This window comes from Sorex araneus, chromosome 6 (genome assembly GCF_027595985.1).
Source record: "Sorex araneus isolate mSorAra2 chromosome 6, mSorAra2.pri, whole genome shotgun sequence".
Lineage (NCBI taxonomy): Eukaryota > Metazoa > Chordata > Mammalia > Eulipotyphla > Soricidae > Sorex > Sorex araneus.
Window position 1 is genome coordinate 122,980,015 of NC_073307.1, and position 22,742 is coordinate 123,002,756.

Here is a 22,742-nt window from a genome sequence, read left to right on the forward strand (position 1 = left end):
TAAATCTGTTCTAAGCAGAGCGAGATCTTCCCCCCTTCTCAGGTGTTGGTGCAGGGGCAGTTCTATCCCGGTCGGCACCTCCTCGACCCAGCAGCTGCTCCTGGGCAGTTGCCTGTCATGGTTGCGCCTGAGATTATCAAATCCAGGTTGTGCGAGGGAACAACGTACACCCTGGTGGTTTGTTATTTTCCGTTTGGTCCCCGGCAGTGCACACGCGCCCATTCTCTGGGGGAGCTGTGCTGGTGCCAGCACCTGCTGGTGGGGATTTCCTGGTCCTCCGTGCACTGCGCGGTCCTCAGGGGCACCTTCTTGCTCCTCCAATTAGGAGGGGGTGGCAGGCTGGAAGCCGAGAAGCATGGAGCTCATCTATATGCTTTTCGTATTTCCTCATCCACAAGCACAAACTGCTGCACTTTTGCTCTCCAGGAAAAGATTCTGTTGCAGGGATGTTTTCTTCTTTGCCTCCCACCCCACCCCACACAGATGCTTCTTCTCCTGCACCTTTGGCATCAAGGCTGTTCCTGAGCTCCTGAGCCACAGGCGTGGTTTCCCTAAGCCTGGAGCCAGGCTCCTCCGAGTCCTGCAGGGCTCTCGCTAGGAGCCACCTCCATTCCAGCCCACTCTGTTCCTGAGTGGGCAGACAGAGCTTCTGCTCAGCCTAGGATGCTTGACTTAGCACCGAGACCACACTGGTCCATTGCTCATCATGTCCTTTCCCTCTCCCCTCCTGTTCTTCCATGCCACCCATCCCCTGGAAGGAGAGATTTCCTCCACCCCTCAGCTCTCAGTTCTTTCTGCTCTATGGAGCTATGATCCTCCCTTCCTTCCTTCCTTCCTTCCTTCCTTCCTTCCTTCCTTCCTTCCTTCCTTCCTTCCTTCCTTCCTTCCTTCCTTCCTTCCTTCCTTCTCCTTCCTTCTTCTTTCTTTCTTTCTTTCTTTCTTTCTTTCTTTCTTTCTTTCTTTCTTTCTTTCTTTCTTTCTCTCCTTCCTTCCTTCCTTCCTTCCTTCCTTCCTTCCTTCCTTCCTTCCTTCCTTCCTTCCTTCCTTCCTTCCTTCCTTCTTTCCTTCCTCCTTCCTTCCTTCCTTCCTTCCTTCCTTCCTTCCTTCCTTCCTTCCTTCCTTCCTTCCTTCCTTCCTTCCTTTCTTTCTTTCTTTCTTTCTTTCTTTCTTCTTCTTCTTCTTCTTCTTCTTCTTCTTCTTCTTCTTCTTCTTCTTCTTCTTCTTCTTCTTCTTCTTCTTCTTCTTCTTCTTCTTCTTCTTCCTTCTTCCTTTTTCCTTCTCCTCCTCCTCCTCCTCCTCTTCCTCCTCCTCCTTTTTTTTCTTCTTTCTTCAAGGGGGAGGCTCCCCATGCAATGCTCAGGAGTCCTAGGGGCTGTTCTCAACATTCTTCAGTCAGGGGAATTCAGACCAACAATGGGTAGTACTGAGGACCACCACGGCCACACCTGCTAGTATTCTGGGTCCCCAGGGCTACACCGCAGCAGTGCTGGGGGTGCTGTACATGCAAGGCATGTGTGTCTGACCCCTGAACCATGCCCCCAACTTTAGAGAACAATGATTTTCTTCCTTTTTGGTCTAATTTATCCTCATATTTCCCTGGCAACAGGCCATGAGTCGGTCCCCTGTAAGTATTTTTTAGGCAACACAATGCCTAAAATTGAACCAACTTCAGAGAACAATGATTTTCTAATGTTTGTTTAGGGGCCATTCCATTTGAATATATATTAATATAAAACCACAAGGTCCATTTTCCTCAAAAGAACCTTGTTAGCAGACATTTCTGTTTCGTTACTGGCTGACTCCTCCCTTCAGGTCTCTGTCTCCTTTTGCTAATTAAAAAAAAACTTTTCTCCATATTACATTTACAGCTTATATCAAGCCCACTTGTTTAAGTTTTCTTTCCCCCTTTTTCTTTCTGTTCCCACTGTTCTCATATCCCTTTACAATGCATGCAATTACATGAGGTGCCTTTGAAAGCAAGATTAGATTTTAAATCTTGTGATTAACCTTTCACATTGCGAGCTTGCCAGCCCCAAGTTTCTGGTGCAGTTCTCTTGTGTGGACTCATTTCTCTGCTTTGCGTCTTCTGTTTTGTGGTTCTTGACTGCCTAAAGTCTGCTGGAGAGAATTCCTTGCAGTACTATATTTTATAAAATCTCTCTTCTGCATGAAGTCAAACAAATGTACAAAGTTTGGAAAATGCCCCACATGTGAATTAAGAATGACTGCTACAGTTGCAAAATTCAAGTCACTCAGAGGTTTTAAACACAAGATTTAAGAAGGATTTAAAAAAAATTATTAAAAATAATGACTTGCACATAGTTCCACCTAGAAAAATTTCCTGAATAGAAACTACATATTATAAAATTGGAGCACTAAGTTAGATATCCTTTCAACTCACACAATGCTGAATCTATATTTTTTGGTTAATTTTTTAAAATTAAAAACAAACTTAGAAGACCACTTTAACTTTTTAGAATTTCATAGGAAAGTATTTTTCCAACCATTCCACACAAAAAAGGATTATTTTTGAACACAAACAATATACCCTAGAAAATGATAAATAATGAGTTATAAGTAAACAGAATATTTGATCTTTTCAAGTATTTTTAAAGAGAGTTACAATTGCTCTCAAAAGTGCTTGATTTCCTGATAGTTAAAAGAAAACAAAGTTGGATAAACCATGGGTATTTAGATCTATAAAAGAGATTTTTTAAAAAAGCAACTGGTTAGAGTATCATCCAAGACATGAAACTAATTCAACATCCCAATATGAACCCACCAAAAGTGCTAAAATGGATGCTCTGTGTGTTATTAGTCATTGATATTTCATCAGAGGATTGTATCAAGTTGCACACAGCAAAGCCCTTGTCATTATTTTTTACTCCCCCAAAGTGACACTTTAATGAAATGTGTCAGCGCTGCAGTGTTAGGATACGTTTCATTAATGCCCAGCACTTTTGTTCTATGCTTTACATTTGGAAACAGATTTAAGTATTAAGTGCCTCTAATGTCGGCAGCCAGGGAATCCTTTCCGAATTTGTAACAGTGACCAGAACAGACCGCATTACACTCTCCAAATGGTGCGGTTTTGCATTTGAATGTCTGAATTATCCCGGTTTCTTAGAGACGACCACAACACCAACATCTTAAATCCTCAAAATACTGTCCGCTTCATTGAATGCTCGTGATCTAAGCATATGTGTAATTATTCTGTAATTCTCCCCAAAATGTGATTCCTTGGAAATGCATACTAGGTTTCCCCTATTGTAAATCCAATGACTATTTCTTTGTGGCCACCTCTTTAAATACGGTAACAAGCAAGTCTGTGTGTCTGGGTGAACCGCCTTGATAATGATGGTTTCTTCCCAAGCCCTCCTTGGGACACCCATCAGGGAGAATATGCCCTTCATTTGTGTATGGGTAGAGCCGAGCACCACAAAAAGACCATTTACGATGGTCTACATTACAACTAGAGGATTGCCCCGTGTCACTCACAATAGCCTTAGAAATCGTCTTGATAGTAAGTTAGAATTTGCAAATGTTACCAGAGCCAGCTGTGGTCATCCATGGCTGCAGGGAGATTTCAAAGAGAATCTCGGGCTTCTTAAAACCGCTTTGGACATGGTCTGCCATGGAGTATGAAAACGCACACTTTACAAACAGACAGCTGACAAAAATGCAGAGAAGCCGTGGTGCTGACATAGAAGGGACACCGAGGGTTACATTCTTCTTTGGTTTTTGTTTTGTTTTGTTTTGTTTTGAGGTCACACCCAGAGGTCCTCAGGGCTCACTCCTGGCTCTGTGCTCAGAAATCACTCCTGGCGTTGCTGGGTGGGGGGACCATCAGGGGTCCCTGCCAGGGATTAAACCTGAGTCAGACTTGTGCAAGGCCAGCACCACTGTACTGTCTCTCTATTCTGTTTAGGGCTACAGTCTTAAATGCAGTTTTACTGTTTATAGTGTTGTCCACTCTTGGGGATGAGTCATTGGTAAGGACTTTCCCAGGGTCTAGCCTGAGTAGGAAGGGTTTTGGGTTCTGTGTGTGTGCAAGCCAGTTGCTAATGCACCACTCAGACATTGCTGGGCTGTTATTACTGGAGCCGTCATTAATTCCAGTCTGAGTAGTTTCATTTAGCAGTGGGCTTATGGGTATTTACTGGTAAACACAAACCACCATAGAGTTGGGGGTGGGGGAGGAAGGAGTCAACTTACCAGGCATAATTAGACTGTGGATAATTCGATGATCACTCTGGAGCAGGTGTTTGCATTGAGAAACTCCTCATCTGGGCAGAGTTTTGCACATCTCCTGGCTTTGACAAACCCATGCTGCTCTCATAGCCTCACTAATAATGGTGACTTTCAAAATGATTCCAGCCTTCTGTGAGTGTGGAGTAGATTATTTGCAGATCATCTCATTTTCTTGTGTATTCTTGGTGCCTGTCCATTTGATTTGTTTTATGGGTTTTTTTTTTTTCACTCTTTGGATCACACCTGGTGACACTCAGGGGTTACTCCTGGCAGTGCTTGGGGAACCATGTGGGATGCTGGGATTAAACCCACTCACTGTACTACTGTTGGGTTCTTTTTTTTTTTTTCAAGAGATTTAGACTCTAAGAGAAAAAATATCCTGTGAGTTGGAAAATTAGATTTAATGATACCATTTCAAAGAATTTTGAAAATCAGCAGGAAGGGCATCCTGTCTTAATCTTTAGGAAGTGAGCAACAAGTGAAGATGTGAGGGTGTTGGCAGCTTTTGTGTGTGAGGGAGGGAGTGCAGCTGCCCGGCAGGAGAGGTGTTGACAGGAGAGAGTGGCCTGGGCTCAGGAGGGCTGGCCCTCACACTCTGCTCTGCACCCACTTGCTCCCTCCCTTACATGTGGAAATGAGTGCTGTGATAAGGGGATTTTAGAAATTTAAAAGAAATGAAAAAAATCAGGGCTGGAGCGATAGCACTGCAGGCAGAATGTTTGCCTAGCAGCTGAACCAAGTTTGATTTCTGGCATCCCAGATGGCTCTCCCAAGCTCTGCCAGGAGTGATCTCTGAGCACAGAGCTTGGAGTAAGTCCTGAGCACTGTCAGGTATGGTCCAAAAAAAAAAAGAAAGCAAGAAAGAAGAAAGAAAGAGAGAAAGAAAGAAAGAAAGAGAGAAAGAAAGAAAGAGAGAAAGAAAGAAAAAAAGAAAGAAAGAGAGAAAGAAAGAAAGAGAGAAAGAAAGAAAGAGAGAAAGAAAGAGAGAAAGAAAGAAAGAGAGAAAGAACGAAAGAAAGAAAAGAAAGAAAGAAAGAAAGAAAGAAAGAAAGAAAGAAAGAAAGAAAGAAAGAAAGAAAGAAAGAAAGAAAGAAAGAAATGAAATCCCACCCGCCCAAACTTACCCAGAACTCACTTACCCACTTTGCTGCTTAGAGATGTTTAACGTACATCAAGAAGCAAAGAATGAATGAATTCTTCCTCCTGGGGCCCTGTCCTCTATGGTAGTGTTGGATCTAGTGGTTTCTTATATGCAGATACTTCACCACTACACTGGAGAGGGGGCCCAAAGTCCCTGATCCTTACCCCTACTTACCTCAGGGTAATGGGATTGGAGGTGGGAACATTGTAAGCCTGAAAACCCATGGTAAATAACTATGTAAATCACGGTGTCTAAATAAATGTTAGAGTAAAACTAATAAATGAGTTCATTCATGTTGGACAATACAATCTCATTATATACAAATCAGTTATACATACCAGCAATGAATAACCTGAACCCAAATTAAAAAGCAATTCATTTTACAGTAGCATCCCAAATAATAAATACTTAGGAATTAAATTTAACAGTTACCTAAGGCAATTCTTGTACACTGAAAACTGTAAGACAGTGCTGATTTTTAAAAATTTTATTAAGTGGAAGGATATCCCTCATTAATAAAAAATGAATTCTTCCTGTCTGTTCATAACCTGTACTTGAAAGATACTTTATTATTGATTTAAAAACAATTTATTTGACAGCTTAATAGGAAAACAAACTTAAAAGACATCTCAGTCATCAAATAGACTCCCATCTCTGCCCCGTGGCTTTGGTGGTGAGAGTTTCTCCGTACTCACTCAGACCCTGTTTGCTCTGCCTTTATAAACTCCTCTAATAAACCTGGGTAACTGCTTTCCTGGCATCTCATGGATTAGAAGTAGCAGAGCAGATGGAGAACAAATGAGGAGAGGGTCTCAGACATACTGGGAGCAGCAAGAAATAGTAGCTGACAGCTTGATTGTGAAGGGAGACAGAAAATCCATATAAGCGAGCATAAAACTTTGAAAGCTGAGTGGTCTGGAACCATTCAAGATTGTACAACTTACCGATCTTGTGTCTCATGAGAATGTCTGGTGGGTTTATAGCAAAACATAAAAACTGGTTCTCATAATTATGACTTCAAGTCCCCAGGATTAAGTGCTAAGTGTGGTAAAAAGTGTTGATGCTTAGTAAACTTTTATAGTTGTAAATCTGTGTTTATGTGAAGATTATTTCATGTTTGTTAATGCTCAATACTTCATGCATAAAAATTCCTCATGTTTTGAGCCAAATGTTCTTTTGTAAACTGAATTTTATAACTCTTAACTCTTTCTATAGTGACCCAGCTAGGAAAGTGAGAAAAGTACATAGAAATGAGATCCAGGACATGGTCTTGGTTTCTGCTTTAGCCCTTAGATTCTAGGGATGTTGGTTACTCTCTGCTCCTCAGTTTTCTCACCTGCTCAATGGGTTTATCTGTTCTTCAAGTCCCCTCCATCTTAAAAAACTGTCATTGTCATTGTCACTGTCATCCCGTTGTTCATTGATTTGCTCGAGTGGGCACCAGTAACGTCTCCATGGTGAGATTTGTTGTTATTTTTTTGGCATATTGAATATGCGAATATGCCACGGGGAGCTTGCCAGGCTCTGCCATGTGGGCGAGATATTCTCGGTAGCTTCCTGGACTCTCTGAGAGGGATAGAGGAATCAAACCTGGGTCGGCTGCATGCAAGGCAAACGCCCTACCCACAGCGCTGTCGCTCCAGCCCCTTAAAAAACTAAAACTAAAAAATGTTGGAAATAGCATTTCTATAAAACATAGATGATTTTTCTTTGAGCTTGATGGACAGCTGAACCATAGAGGGCACCTTCTGTCTTGTGGGAATTTACTCCTTGTCCTAGTCTGCATTCTGTGGAGTTAACTTAAAATCATTTTCAATCATTATATAGTAAAAGTGAAACTAGTATAATATTGTGTGTAAACTATACATCACATTTAATTTAAAATTTTGGGGTTTTTTTGGGGTCATACTCAGCTGTTCTTGGGGCTTACTCCTGACTCTGTGCTCAGGGATCATTACTGGCAAAGTTCAGGAGACCATCTGTGGTGGCTGGGATGACGCTGGAGTTGGCTGCGTGCAGGTCAAGAATCTTAACCTCTGTACTCTCTCTCCAGCCCCAGGCATCAATTCAAAACAAAACAAAAAAAGAACCAAACCGGGCGAGAGCGAGAGTAGAGCAGGTAAGGGACTTGCCTTGCACTTGACCGATTCGGATTCTATTTCCAGCATCACGTGTGGTCACCCAAGTTTTGCCAGGAGTGATCTCTGAGTGCAGAACCAGGACTAAGTCCTAAGCACTGCTGGGTGTACCCCTCCAAAGCCAAAAACTAACCCCCCAAAAAACACTCTAAGGGGACAGACACTCTCAGATCCAAGTAAATTTCTCTCTATATATGATGATAGGGTTTTTCTTTTCTTTTTATGCTTTGCTTAAAATTTCTAAAGAAAATCAGTAGGTTCCGGGGGAAATACTCAGTGGTCCCAAACAGCCAGCCTTGTAAGCATGAGATGGTGAGTTCAGTCCCCTTCGTCACAAACATGCAACCAAACATGGCCCACAGTTTTGTCTGAGACCCTTGGTGTCACATCAAAGTGTGCTATCTCCTTCACACCAAGTGGTTCAAGCATCACAAAGAAAGTGTACAACCCCTAGGGAGCTCCACAAGTACAAATGTACAAGCACGGTGGCCACTGTGACCCCGGTGATCACATGGGAAGCACTGCACCAGAAAAGTGTATGATCCCCGGGTTGGAGAGAGCCCAATGGGCTGAGTGCATGCTTTGCACTCAGATCGCTCTCCTGCTGTGAGGAGTAATTTCTGAGTCTGTAGCCAGACTAGCCATGGCACCTCTCTGGGTGTGGCCCCCCAAAGAGAACCAAACACAACAAACCAAATGTGTGATCCCTGGTGAGCACTGTGGCTACGTGTGTGAGCACCAGAACCAGCTGTGTAGTCTCCAGCAAGCATCTCTTTGAGTTTGTGAGAAACACAATCAGGGATGTGTGACTTGAGTCATCACAACAACAGTGACAAAGAAAAAAGGGAAAAAGAGAGCTTTTTATGCTTTTCATGATAGGAAAAAGGTAATAAGAGCCATTTATAGATATATAGAGACTGGAGCGATAGCACAGTGGGTAGGGCGTTTGCCTTGCACGCGGCCGACCCAGGTTTGATTCCTCCATCCCTCTCAGAGAGCTCGGCAAGCTACCGAGACTATCCCACCCACACCGCAGAGCCTGGCAAGCTCCCCCTGGCATATTCGATATGCCAAAAAGAGTAACAACAAGTCTCACAAATGGAGATGTTACTGGTGTTCGCTTGAGCAAATCGATGAACAACGACATGACAGTGATACAGTGTATAGATATTTATAGATAGCCATCCCACAGCTACTGCCACGTGAACAGCCTAGCTTCACAGTTTCATGACTAATCTCAGAAGAGATGCCAGGCAAGACACTGAAGCTCATGGGCACACGAGTCTTCAGGCTGGAAACTTTGGGCCCCCTTTGGACGCAGGGTGGGCTGAGTCCTGTGAAACCCTGGCAGCCTCATCCACACCCTGCTGCTGCTGCCATCCAAACAGCCCAACTTTACACCTTCATGATGAATCTCTGAAGAATATGCCAACCCAACAAAATTCTCAGGTACGCTGGTGTTCAGGCTAAACATCTCTGGAGTCTTCTCAGAGTTGGGGGTGACTAGCCTCCCCTCACCCACCGTACTGCTAGAAGCCCCAGTAGCCACACCCATATTCCACGGCCACCATATCCATGGCCCAGCTTCACAGCTTCACCACTTATCAAGGAAGAGATACAAGCCAAACCAAGCCACTGAAATTCACAGGTACACTGGTATTCAGGCTGAAGACTTGGGGCTCTCCTTGAGAGGGACGTGGGTGAGAATCAGCCCAGTTCTGCAGATGCTGAACCTCCTAGATTGGCTTGGTTTGGCATCTCTTCCATGGCTGCCTGCCTGCCCCTACCCCACACCCAGGAATGGAGCATTATAGAATAATCCCAAACAAATGATGAGTTGTATCCCTGAGTACTCAGGTCCCCCATTTTTCCAATTGGCCATCTTGACCAAATTCTCTCCTTGCCAGGACTAATCCTATTGTGATGTATCTAGTGCTAACTGGTAAGGAAGAAGCGTTGCTCTAAACTCAATCTCTGGCTTCTTTGCCTACGTTCCTCTCTGCTCAGGTGCCAGAAACACTGATGCTTCCCTCCAAATAGCCTGTCTAAACATAGTAGAGCTAGAAGGTGATCCAGAAAACTGAGGAAGCGCTGATTATTTAATGTCCCAGAAATGGGCTCCTTGGAGGATGCTCGCAGCTTGGGAGTAAGTTGATCTTGGCACAGAAAAATGGTCCTGACCTCCAAAGCTCCCGCTTGGTAACAGCTTGTGGGGACTAAATCCGCCCACTGAAGGTTTTACTTAATCTGAATAAATTCAATTTCAAAATCTGCCCTTGATCTAAGCCCCTTAAGCTTCTACGGGTGGGGGGTGGGAGACTAAGCACCTTCAGGGTCAATGCCAAGAACAAAAGATAGGAAAAGCTCACCTTCCCTTGTCTCATTGCTGCATTCACTAAACTGTTCATTTATTTTGAAAAGGTTTATTTAAAAAAAAAAAGGCTTTGGAGTATCTTCTTTTCTTATTCTATTTTAATTTTTATTTATTTATTTATTTATTTATTTAGCTTTTGGGGTCATACCTGGTGATGCACAGGGCTTACTCCTGGCTCTTCACTCAGGAATTACTCCTGATTGTTGGACCATATGGGATGCTGGGAATCGAACCCAAGTCAGCTGCTTGCAAGGCAAACACCCTACCCACTGTGCTATCGCTCCAGCACCCTCCTTTATTTTAAAGTTGACTTCTGGTACTCCTTTTAAGCAGTTTTCTAAGTTGAGCAGAATCACTGGAGAAAATGTTAGAATGTGGGGTTACAGACTAAATATGGCAGGTCAACAATGGGATTTTGGCCAAGCACATGCCCTAGACTTTAGTATTTTAAGCAGTAGATGATCAGCATGGCTGGATTAGACACATTTTTCTCTTAACCATGGTCTTGGAAACATTTGTTTTTGGAAGTGTTTTCCCAAGATCAGATGTTTGTCATTGAACAAACACTGAAGATTGAATAATCTACTTGGAGATTCAGAGTGTCACAGGAGCATACTAAAGGCTCTGGGAAGTCCTATAGCAGAAGAAGTTTTTCATCCAGCATTTCCTGACCTTTCCTATAAACTTGAAACCCCACTTTAATGATTCAATTGTAAAATTAGAGTTCTATATTGTTTTGGTTTGGGAATACCTCCAGCTGTGCTCAAGGGCTTTTTGTTCAGGGTGGTACTCAAGGGACCATTTGTGATATTTAGACAGAACCTTTACTCACTCGAGTCATCCTGAATAGGATTGGCAGAACACTAGACGAAGGACAACTCTGCGAGCAAGCTGGGTTCTGAAAAGGATTCAGCATGATTGATCATATCCATATGGTGATATGTGGATATCACATGTGGAAAGCTCATTGAGGTTTCGTGAGAGTTCAAGATGCTGCTCTGTCTAACATTCATTGATTTTAAAAAGGCCTTTGATTCTGTTGAGACTGAAATGGTCATCGAAGTCCTAGCCAAACAGGGTGTTCAAACTCAATACATCAGGATCCTCCAAGAGCTGTATTATGGATTCTCCACCAGGATCTCACCATTCTACAAAGAAGTGATCATTGATGTAAAGAGAAGGGTTTGGCAGGATGACACCATTTCACCGAAACTCTTCAGTGCCACCCTTGAGAACATCATGCAACGACTGGAATGGGAAGGAATGGGAGTGAATATAGATGGTTGGCAACTACACCACCAACTCTTCGCTGATGACACCATTCTCATAACACCAAATATCAGCCAAGTGGCACAAATGCTTCGACCGTGAGTGTGGAAAGGTCGGACTGCAGCTGAATCTCACGAAGACAATGTTCATGAGAAATGGACTAGTTCCTGATGTTCCATTTGTTCTCAATGGAACAAACATTTCCAAATGCAGCAGTTATGTGTACCTAGGTCAAGAATTCAACATGACGAATGACCTGGCAACCTGAACTGTGCTGGAGGAAGAGAGCAGCATGGAACGCCTTTAAGAGCATTGAAGAAGTGGCTAAGAGGACGAAGAAGCTCTGGCTCTGGGCACATCTTTTCGACTCCACCATTCTTCCTGCACTAACATATGCCTCAGAGACCTGGGCCTTAGGAAAACAGGATGAGAATGCTGTCTCCCAAAGAGGAATCGAAAGAGCTATGCTTGGAGTATCAGGTTTCACTCAAATGAGAGAAGGAATCCAGAGTTCTGACCTATGTTGATGATCAACAATCAGGGACACTGTCTTGTTTGCCAAGGCATCACAAATCAGATGGGCCAGCACCTAATGCCGTTTAGAGACGACTGCTGGACTAGAGCTGTTACCGACTGGATTCCACGGGACGTCAAAAGATTGCATGGCCGCCCATCTACGAGATAGTCAAACTTCTTCGTCAAGATCCTGAATAAACAGTTTGAGGCCTTCGTGTTCCTTGAGCGAGCAGACATTGGCTACACTAGCATGTGATAGGGACAAATGAAGACGTTACTGGTGCCCACTTGATCAAATCAACAAGCAATGGGATGACAAGTGATACAAGTGATACAAGACAGAACCATAACTGAACTACATGCAGGGCATGTGCCTTACCCTGTACTATCTCTCCAGACCCTAGTGTTCTTCTCTGACCATGACTTGCAGGACCCCATGTCTGGGTTGCCATTCAGCTTTGATATGATATTTGTAGCAGGTGTTATCAAGATCTTCTACATTGCAGATAGCGTAAGATTGGGAGTAAAAGTTATTCACTTCTTTTTAAAAGTATTAAAAATTGGGGGCTGGAGAAATAGCACAACAGGTAGGGCATTTGCTTTGCATGCTCCTAATCTGGGTTCAATCCCCAGCATCCCATATGGCCCCTTGAACACTGCCAGGAGTAACTTCTGAATTCAGAGCCATGAGTGACCCCTGAGCATCCCCATCTGTGGCGCCCAAACAAACAAACAAGTAAAATATTAAGAAGTTAACAAATAAAATTTACTTTTAATATGTATGTTAGTCACCTTTTCACATTTTTATAAACAACCACTGTAAATATTTCTTTTTCAAGTGAGGGCATGAATAAATAAAACACACCTAGAAGTTGAAATAAAAATTTATTCACTTCTTTAAGAAATTAGGGTCCCCAAATACTCAGCAGCTGTTAGTTTTTCATGATTGCTGCTTTTGCAAATTATATACATTGCATTAAGTGTGAAAACAAGAAATACGCAAAATTGTAAAAAAAGCATTTTTATAGATATTGTTTGGTGGTGTATAGGCCATCTGTGTAAATGCAGTATCGAAGAGTTATTGTCCAAGTTACTATTAGTAATGTAAAACTCCTTGCCATTAGTGTAGTACAAATTGAATTTATCACACAGTGTATAAATCAAACTTATCATGTATACTGATAGGTGATAAGAATCTGATTAGATCAAAGTAGGAATCTCCAACTTGTCACTTAATATTATTAGGCCATCTATTTAATCTTTAAAGTCTAAATTTTCTCCTCTGTAAGAAATGTTTTTATGGATGATGTGAGAGTTAAGTGCTGTCTTTTAAAGCACTTAGCACAGTGTTTGGTCAATTGTAAATCTTAATATCTTTTGGCTGTTACAATGATCATAATTCAGTGTGAAATGTATTCCATGAAGACCTTCAAAGGAGCAGGAACGATTCCAAGCTAGTGGAGCAATTACATCAATACTGTGAATATTAGTAGGAGGAAGTAAGAAATTTAATTATGTATGTCTGGAGAATCTACATGGGAAAAGATCCTAAAGCAAATGGGGAAAAATGAGGAGATAGACCTATATCGCTTTATGTATCTCATGCCAGGGAGATAGTTCAAAGTATAAGTGCACAAACTTTGCATATGGTAGGTCTGGGTTGGATCCCCACTATCACATGATCTCTTGAGAACCTCTGAGAGTGAGCCAATCCCTGAGCACTGCTGGGTATGGACCCCAAATTCAAATACATGAAATACATAAAATAAATATAGAGATACTACAGTGGGTCGTGTACTTGCCAGACCTACCATACGTGAGTCCAGTGTGGCTGGCCTGGGTTCAATCACTGGACTCACGTATGGCTCACAGAGCATTGCCAGAAGTAAACCTTGAGCACCTCTTAGTATGGCCTCCAAACAAAAAAATGAACTCCAAAACAAAAAATATAAAATACATTTTATATATCAGTAGAAAAGGAGATCAGGAGAGTATCTGGTCTCATATGAAGACCAAAGATATTTGTCTTGCCATATAGATACATTTCTCTGATAGGTCAGTATACTGGATAAAAATCATAAATCTGAGTCATGTCACCAGTTTTCGTTTAAAGTAAATAGTCAGTGGTAAAAGTCTCTCCCTGTCAGCTTGCAGGGCCTTGATTAGCCTCAACCAACTGCGTGGCAGAGCCATACGTCTTGGGAAAATCTGTTCTGGATGTCTTAGAGGAGCATACTTGAGCATCTTGACCTCATTCTCAGAAGCATTGTCAGAAAGAGCCAGAAGGCTTGTTCTCCAACACTGTGGCCGGCTGACTCAGAATCTGGTGCCATTGGTACAGGGGAGAGATTTCAGCCGTCTGGAGGGAGCACCTGAGTATGCCAGCAGTCAACTGGGTGCTTCGGTTCTGCCCCAAGCAGGGCTGGGGTGGTGCATCTTCAGGGGTGCTCTGAGGCCACAATTATCTCATGTGGAACTGCTCTGAGAATGTCTCAAGCCATAGTTCTGTGTTTGCTTTGTGGGGTAGCATCTGTTCTCAGTCAAAAAGAGAAAATGTTTTGTTAATGTCACCTGAACAATATTAGCTAATATTGCTCATCGAATCACATTAATGAATCTAACTATATGAGCTACTCACAATATTAGGTTGTCAATGTTCCCCAAGATCTAAAAATGGAATTTACACGGGGTCAAGGGAAGAGGTTGGGGGTGGGGGATTATGAGTCTACATACCTAAATACTAACTTTGTAATTCATTGGGTATGGGTGTTCATTTATTGTTTTTATTTCTTTATGGAGGCGGGTGCAGGTTGGGCCACACCTGATTGTGCTCTGAATCTTCTCCCGGTTCTGTGCTAAGGAGTATCCCCTGGTGGTACTGTGGCAACCTCAAGCAAGGCAAATGTCTTAACTTCTGAAGTCTCTGTAGCTTATATATAAATTCCCTCTTGTCACCCACATTTGGTGCTCTCGAGCCTCTTCTCTACCTGGGACAGCTGTTGCCTTGGATGGACGAAGGAAGAATGAGGGCCAAGTTGATTGCTAATTAGTTGCCATTTATTCAACCTCTCATCTCTCCCAGCTCTCTCCAACCCTCCCCCCTCACTATCTCTCTCTAGCCATGCAATTCTTCCCACTGAAACCATCTCCTCTATCTCTCTCTGCTGTCTCTGTAACTGTCTCTCCTTCAATCCCTCTTCTCTCCTTCAATCCTCCCACAGCAACCAACCTTATCCTCCTAGCTGCTCTTTATCCTCTCACACCACGCCTCCCCAACCACGCCTCCCCATGGGAAGCATAATCAAAATTTTTTTTCCAGACTTCTTGACCACCTGCAGCCCACAAAGGCAAAACCCTTAGGCCTTTTTTAAAAAATTTTTCTTTTAAACTTTTTATTAAATCACCATGTGGAAAGTTATAAAGTTCTCAGGTTTATGTCTCAGTTATACAATATTCAAACACCCATCCCTTCACCAGTGCCCATATTCCACCATCAAAAACCCCAGTATACCCCCCGCCCCCACCCCCTGCCCCCTACTGTATAACTAATGAATTTCACTTCATTTTCTCTTTACCTTGATTACATTCCATATTTCAACACACAACTCACTATAGTTGTTGGAGTTTCCACCCAAAAGAGACAGACCTACTACCAAGGAAGCATTTGATAATTAGTTTTCCATTGCTGGGAATGAAGAGATATGGAGCCCCACTGCTACAAGTACATAACTCTTCTTTTTTTTTTCCTTTTTCCTTTTCCCCTTTTTTTTTTTCACCCTCATCCCCCATCCCGCGCCTCATAGTATGGTGTACGCCACGCCGCAACGGCCGGCGTGGGGCTTTTGCTTAGTTCACAGTCCAGAGAGCTGGCTTCTACATTAATAACCTTCAATATTTCAACAAAAACTTACTGTTATTATTTGGAGTTTCCCCCCCAAGTCAGACCTGTTCAAAAGGAACCGTTTCACATAGCTGACAATTATAGATGTTAAGTCTATTATTGGATTTCTGTATAAAGTCCAGGGAAAATTCTACCAGAAATTGCATAGCCCAGTTCGAAGTCCCAGTGCATTGTTATTAGAAGCTGAGCTGGATGCCCGAAAGTGTTAGGTCTCTGGAATCAAAGTCTTTAGGTGCAGAGGGTCCGCTTCCCGCTCAGCAGCTCCGAATTTATCTGGGCTGGGGGCGTAAAACCCTTAAGCCTTAAGGTATGTTTCTTCTCTCCTTAGACCAGCAACTTAATTAACATCTTTAATTCTAGTTCCTAATATTTACCATTCTGGGACACTTTTAGGCTTGTAGGGTGACTCTCCTGGGGACATCTCGCTATAGACTCATAATACAGTGCTCAGGTTGGATTAATCATTCCTAACCCCAGCAGGGGTTTAACATGAAATGCCCTACCCTCTGTGGTATCACTCCAGCCCTTAAAAGAAATAAACATAAAAAGTGCATATAAGTGGAGCTGCGTGGAGAGTATCATGTTAAGTGAAATGAGTCAGAAAGAGAGGGACAGACATAGAATTATTGCATTCATTTGTGGAATATAAAGTAACAGAATGGGCTGGAGCGATAGCACAGCAGTTGGGCATTTGCCTTTCACGCGGCCGATCCTAGTTCGATTCCTCCGCCCCTCTTGGAGAGCCTGGTAAGCTACTGAGAGTATTGAGCCCATGTGGCAGAGCCTGGCAAGCTACCCGTGCATATTGGATATGCCAAAAACAGTAATAATAAGTCTCTCAATGAGAGACGTTACTGGTGCCCGCTCGAACAAATCGATGAGCAACGGAATGACAGTGACAGTGAAAGTAACAGAATGGGAGACATCCAAGAATAGTAGAGATGTGTACCAGGAGGATTGCTCCATGGCTTGGAAGCCGGCCTCATATGTTGGGGGAAAAGGCAGCTCAGATAGAGAAGGGAACACCAAGTAAAGGGTGCTTGGAAGACCCGATTGGGCTGGGAGATGCAGGCTGAAAGTAGACTATAGACTGAACATGATGGCCACTCAATACCTCTATTGCAAACCACAACACCCAAAGGGAGAGAGAGAGCAGCACGGAATGCCTTGCCACAGAGGCGGGGTTGGGTGGAGGGATGAGGTGGCGGGTGGTAGGAGGGATACTGAGAACATTGGTGGTGGAGAATGGGCACTGGTGGAGGGATGGTTACTCAATCATTGTATGACTGAAACGTAAGCATGAAAGTTTCTAAGTCTGTAACTGTACCTCATGATGATTCATGTAAAATTAAAAAAAATAGACATAAATAAAAGCTTCTGAGCATAAAAAAAAGTTGGTCTGGAGAGAGAGTGCTATAGATAGGCCACTTATCTTTTTTTTTTAACTTTTATTTTATCACCATGTGGAAAGTTACAAAGTTTTCAGGTTTATGTCTCCGTTATACAATATTCAAACACCATCCCTTCACCAGTGCCCATATTCCACCACCAAAATCCCTAGTATACCCCCCGCCCCCACCCCCCACCCCCAACTGTATAACTGATGAATTTCACTTCATTTTCTCTTTACCTTGATTACGTTCCATATTGCAAAGCAAAACTCACTATTGTTGTTGGAGTTTCCCCCCGAGAAAGACAGCCCTACTAAGGAAGCATTTGATAATTGGTTTTCCATTAAAAGATTGTATGTTTTCAGTTTTTAGAAAAGGTGTTACAGTCCCGCAACCCGGAGCCGTGTCAGTTGCTGCTTAGTGTCGCCAGGGTTCCATCTGGAGAAGGTGTACCTGCTGTATCTCCTCCGTCTGGATCCCCGGTGTTGCTGGCCCGGTTTCGGGACCGGAGCATTTCTCCGGCTGCGTTGCTCACCAGACTGCCTGGCCTCTTCTCTGTTGAATGTGGCAAGATGGCGCCGAGGGTGGTCGAGGGCGTGACTTCCGGCGGATAGGCCACTTATCTTACAACGGCTGACCTGGGGTTTGATCCTTATCACCACATATGGTGTCCTGAGAACTGCCAGGAGTAAACTCTGAGCTTCACTGGATGTGGTCCTAAGCATGTCCAAATATAAATGTAGGGCAGAGAGATAGTACAAATCTCTAGTCTTGCACACAGATTCAACCGCTAGCACTGCATATGGTCCCCTGAGAACTGCCAGGAGTGATCCCTGGGCCCAGAGCCAGAGGAGAAGCCTCTGAGTCGCACGTGGGATGGGGTGTGGCCCAATCCCCCAGCCAAATTACTTAGCTTTAATTGGTTAAAAAAACTTAAATGCAAGACCTGAAATTATAAAACCTATAAAATACATTTTGGGAAGGAGACATCACGTTTGCTCTAATTTGGGGGGATGGTAACGAAACCAAGTTCAGGTCGGTGGAACTAAACTTCAGAAATGCTTTCCTTAAATTCCCTGATGAGGGACTGGAGCAATAGCACAGCGGGTTGGCATTTTCCTTGCACGCGGCCGACCCGGGTTCGATTCCCAGCATCCCATATGGTCCCCTGAGCACCGCCAGGGGTAATTCCTGAGTGCAGAGCCAGGAAGAAACCCCTGTGCATCGAAGGGTGTGATTCTAAAAAAAAAAAAAAAAAAAAAAAAAAAAGCAAAAAAAAATTCCCTGATGAGCCTGTGCCTCTGTGACTTTTTGGTTGTATGTAGTTTGAAATAATATTCAATACTAGAGTTGATTTTACCAGAGAAGAAAGGATATCTGACATCTCTTTTAGATGCCTAAAGAATATGAGACCTAGAAAGAATTTAAGAAATCATCTTCCTGGGGCCGGAGCGATAATACAGCAGGTAGGATGTTTGCCTTGCACGTGGCAAATCCGGGTTCAGTCACCGACATTCCATACGGTCTCCCAAGCACTGCCAGGAGTAATTCCTGAGTGCAGAGCCAGGAGTAACCCCTGAGCATTACTGGGTGTTACCCAAAAAGAAAAAAAATAACCTTCCTCGCCTAAGCTCTATCCTGAAGAGTTAAAGTAACTCATTCAAAGTCTCAGGGCTTTGATGTCCTGATTGAAGACATATCCGAGCAATCCAGTGTAGATATAGACAAAGTTCAGAGAAGGAACCAGGTTAAAATTAAGAAAAACACTGCAATTTTAAAAGTTCTGGACCAAAAGAGGTCATAATTCATTTAGCATAATATTTCTACTGTGTTATATCCAAATGCAGTTTTAGTTTATATGTAATACAAGAAAACATCAGTGTAAACCAAGCAAATAGGCATTGTTGTTTTCTTTATTACTCAGATATTTTTTTAACCTTTAACTAAGTAATTTGATAGACTTATATAACATATAAATAAGACAGCAGATTCATGAGGACTGGAGTGATATAACAGCGAGCAGGGTACTTCCCTTGCATGTAACTGACCAGAATTTGATACCTCGAAGCCCATATGGTCCACTGAGAACTGCCAGGAGTCAAAGCATAGCTGGGTGTGCCCCCCACCAAAAAAAAAAAAAAGCAGATTCATGCAATAGGAGGCATCTCATAGTATTACAGAACCAGATTGGTTGTTTCTGAAACCTGATGGATTCTTACAATTCTTTTCAGAATCTCAGCAGTTCTGATTCAGTAGGTCCGATAAATGTGATTACTTCCTCCCAAACTTCCTTTAAGAAAACCAACAGAGTATGCAAACATGTTTAGTTTTAACAGAATCTTTGGAAATGAGACTATGAGTTCTCAAGTCTGAAGATACTACATAGGATGATTTATTTTTTAATGCGAAAATCAAGTGACTCATATGCTCAAACATTATTTTGGGAGATGTAAACCACCAAATGTCTCTCCAGGGTGACCCCGAATTTAGAAATGTCTGAAAAAAATAAAGTTAGGGAGACAGTGATGGTCAATAAATGGATTTTCTGTTGTGTAAATGTTTATACAGATGTTGTAAGTGAGACTTTAAAAAAAACACATAGGTTGCTGACAGCGGACAACTTTGCATATGTGTGTTAACAGGAGAATGTGCTGTGTTTCAAATGAATGGGGAAGCGGGTCTAAATGACTTTCAGATTAGCTGGAACAGATGGAAGGGTCACAGTTGAACAACTTGACACACCAGCATAAAGGCAGCGTTGAAGTGGAGTTCATTGCCTCTGACAGGTACTGTCAATCACCCGGGCCCCTCTCAGTTAACCAGCAGCCTGGACCTTTAGAGACGTTTAAAAGAATTTTTTCAAAAAAAGTGTTTTGAGGCAAGAATTGGAGTTATCTGTTCTTTTTTGTTGTTTTTCCAAGACTAAATGCCATCTCACTGTAAGATTTGTTTTGGAAACAAGTAAATAGATTCTAGGCATTTGGGGAATGCACATAGTATAAACATGGCACTAGGAGGTTTCGTTAATGTAGTATTAGTCCATATTGTGAGTTTGGTTTTGGTTTTGGGCCACACCTGACAGTGCTCAGGATCGACTTCTGGTTCTATGCTCAGGGATCACTCATGGTGGGGTTCAGGGAAATCATACACGATTCCTGGGTTCGCACCCAGGTCAGTCACATACAAAGCAAGCGCCTTACCTGCTGTATAATCTCTCTGCCCCCAGCACTGTGGTTTTTGAGGATTTTGTTATCATTAAATATTGAACACAATGCCATATAACAGAGTGAAGTAAATGCAGCTTTTAAAAAATAACAAAAGCAATTTCCTTCAAATTCTGACTATTATCAGAATGATATGAACTACACAGGTAGGTAATAAAATGTATTATATTCGTTAGCCTTCTTCTAGATCTAACCTTGCGATGGGATACGTTTTAAACTTCAGCATGTGTTCCATTTGATTTCAGCAGCAGCAACAATGGATTCTCTCCTGCAGTGAGCTGCTCGTTAGCATAAGGTGGGACTGGGGAAGTAGCTTTGCCTACTTCAGGCCGCTAGGGGAGATCTTGACGAGATTGAGGATCCTTTCTGTCTCTTTCAGCTTCAGGTGGGTACCCTCGAGAAAGGTCTGTTTCCTTTCTTACTTCAAGGAAACCCATTTTTCCTAGTTTTAACTGCCATCCTGTTGCTCATCGATTTGTTTGAGCGGGCACCAGTAACATCTCTCATTGAGAGACTTATTGTTACTGTTTTTGGCATATCCAATACGCACGGGTAGCTTGCCAGGCTCTGCCATGCAGGCTCCATACTCTAGGTAGCTTGATGGGCTCTCCGAGAGGGGCGGAGGAATCGAACATAGGTCGGCCCCGTGAAAGGCGAACGCCCAACCGCTGTGCTATCGCTCCAGCCCTTAGTCCAAATTAATACTCGGCTTCCTATGTGCTTTTCTGCATGTTAATAGAAGGTTGGAATCCTGAAAAGTTCAGGCAGGGGATTGCACTACTTTGTCAAAGAGGGATCTTGATCACTGGCTGATTGGGGACTCCAGTAGTCTGATCATTCCCAGGAGTTGCAGAGAGGAGACTGAATATCAACAGGTAGAAAATCTTGTGCAGTATTTGTGATGACTGTGTGGTTAATCTTGTAGCCTGACTTCCTTGAGGTTAGAAATCACCTGGGGGCTGGAGTGATGGCACAGTGAGTAGGGCATTTGCCTTGCACGTGGTCGACCTGGGTTTGATTCCCAGCATCCCATATGGCCCCCCCCCGAGCACCGCCAGGAGTAATTCCTGAGTGCAGAGCCAGGAGTGGCCCCTGAGCATCGCTGGGTGTAACCCAAAAAACTAAAACAAAAATAATCACTTGATGGATCCTTGGAGAATCTTGGAGATGGTCTTGCTGTGGTGGTGTTTTATATCCTAAGTACATTTTTATAGGACCATGGACTACAAACTGAAGCATTGAAACATGAAAAGCAATCCTTTAAACTCTATAATTTTGTTCTCTTTTTTGGGCCACACCCAGCGATGCTTAGGGCATACTTCTGGCTCTGCCCTCAGGGATCACACCTGGATGTGGTCTAAGACCATATAGGATGCTGGGGATCAAACCTGGGTCTGCTTCATGCAAGGCAAGTGAGTGCCTTTCCCACAGTGATATCTGTCTGGTCCCCCAAACTCATGTTATATCATCATTATTTTCTCCCCAGCAGTTTTCAAACTGAGAAACCTGTCACATACAATTTAGCAGAGAACCCCCCAAATAACTTTACAGCTCCAGTTTGGTTACACTTGCTTAGATTATTGTTTTTTTTTTAAGGGGTTACTCCTGGCTTTGCACTCAAGAATTACTCCTGGCAGTGCTTGGGGGACCATATGGGATGCCGGGGATCGAACCCGGGTCGGCCGCGTGCAAGGCAAACGCCCTACCCGCTGTGCTATCACTCCGGCCCCTTGCTTAGATTATTGTGGACCTATGACCCAAGACAAGACATATAGAGTCACTTTCCCAGGAATTTGATATTAGTTAGAGGCTGATTTCATCAGTATATATTGGTCTTTGGTGCTTTGGATTGGTAAAGTAGTCAATATGGTTACTCAAAACTTTCATGTCAGTGGAATTTTAGAAGATTAAAAATTAAAAGCCTGGCAGAGAAAAATAACCATAAAGACAAAAATGTAGATTAAGCATGAATAAAATGTAAAGGGGAAAGGGGAAAATTTTGCTGTGCACTCTGCAATTATGGTTGGGGAAATTCTCCTTTTTCCTCATACTAAACTCACTTTTACTTAAATTAACAGCATTTCTGTTCTTTGTAAGCAAATGTTACAAAGACAATAGGAATTGTTTATTTGGATTAAAGCTTTTATTGAGCACCTACTAAATTGACATTGGCACCAGTTCTCTGAGATCGGATCAAAAAGGGATAAGGCAGAGTTCCACTCCTGAGGGGTTTCCTGGTCATGTCAGCATTTCATCCTCTCCCATCATCATCCCAGACAGGGGAGTTAGCATGCCCTCCAAATAGTGCATGGAACTCCTGCTGATGAATGCCGGGAAATGAGAGCATCCCTCTCTCCCCATATCTCCCCTTTTCTACCCATTTCTCTGGTAACCTGCTCTCTCAGTGCTGGAATGAAATGAAACAGGCCACTACACGATAGCTCCTGTTCTCATGGTTTGATCTCTCTTTTCCCATCTGAAAAGTTCGTCCCCATATAGGATGTTTGTAAGTCTCTACTACCCTTAACTCTGTATGA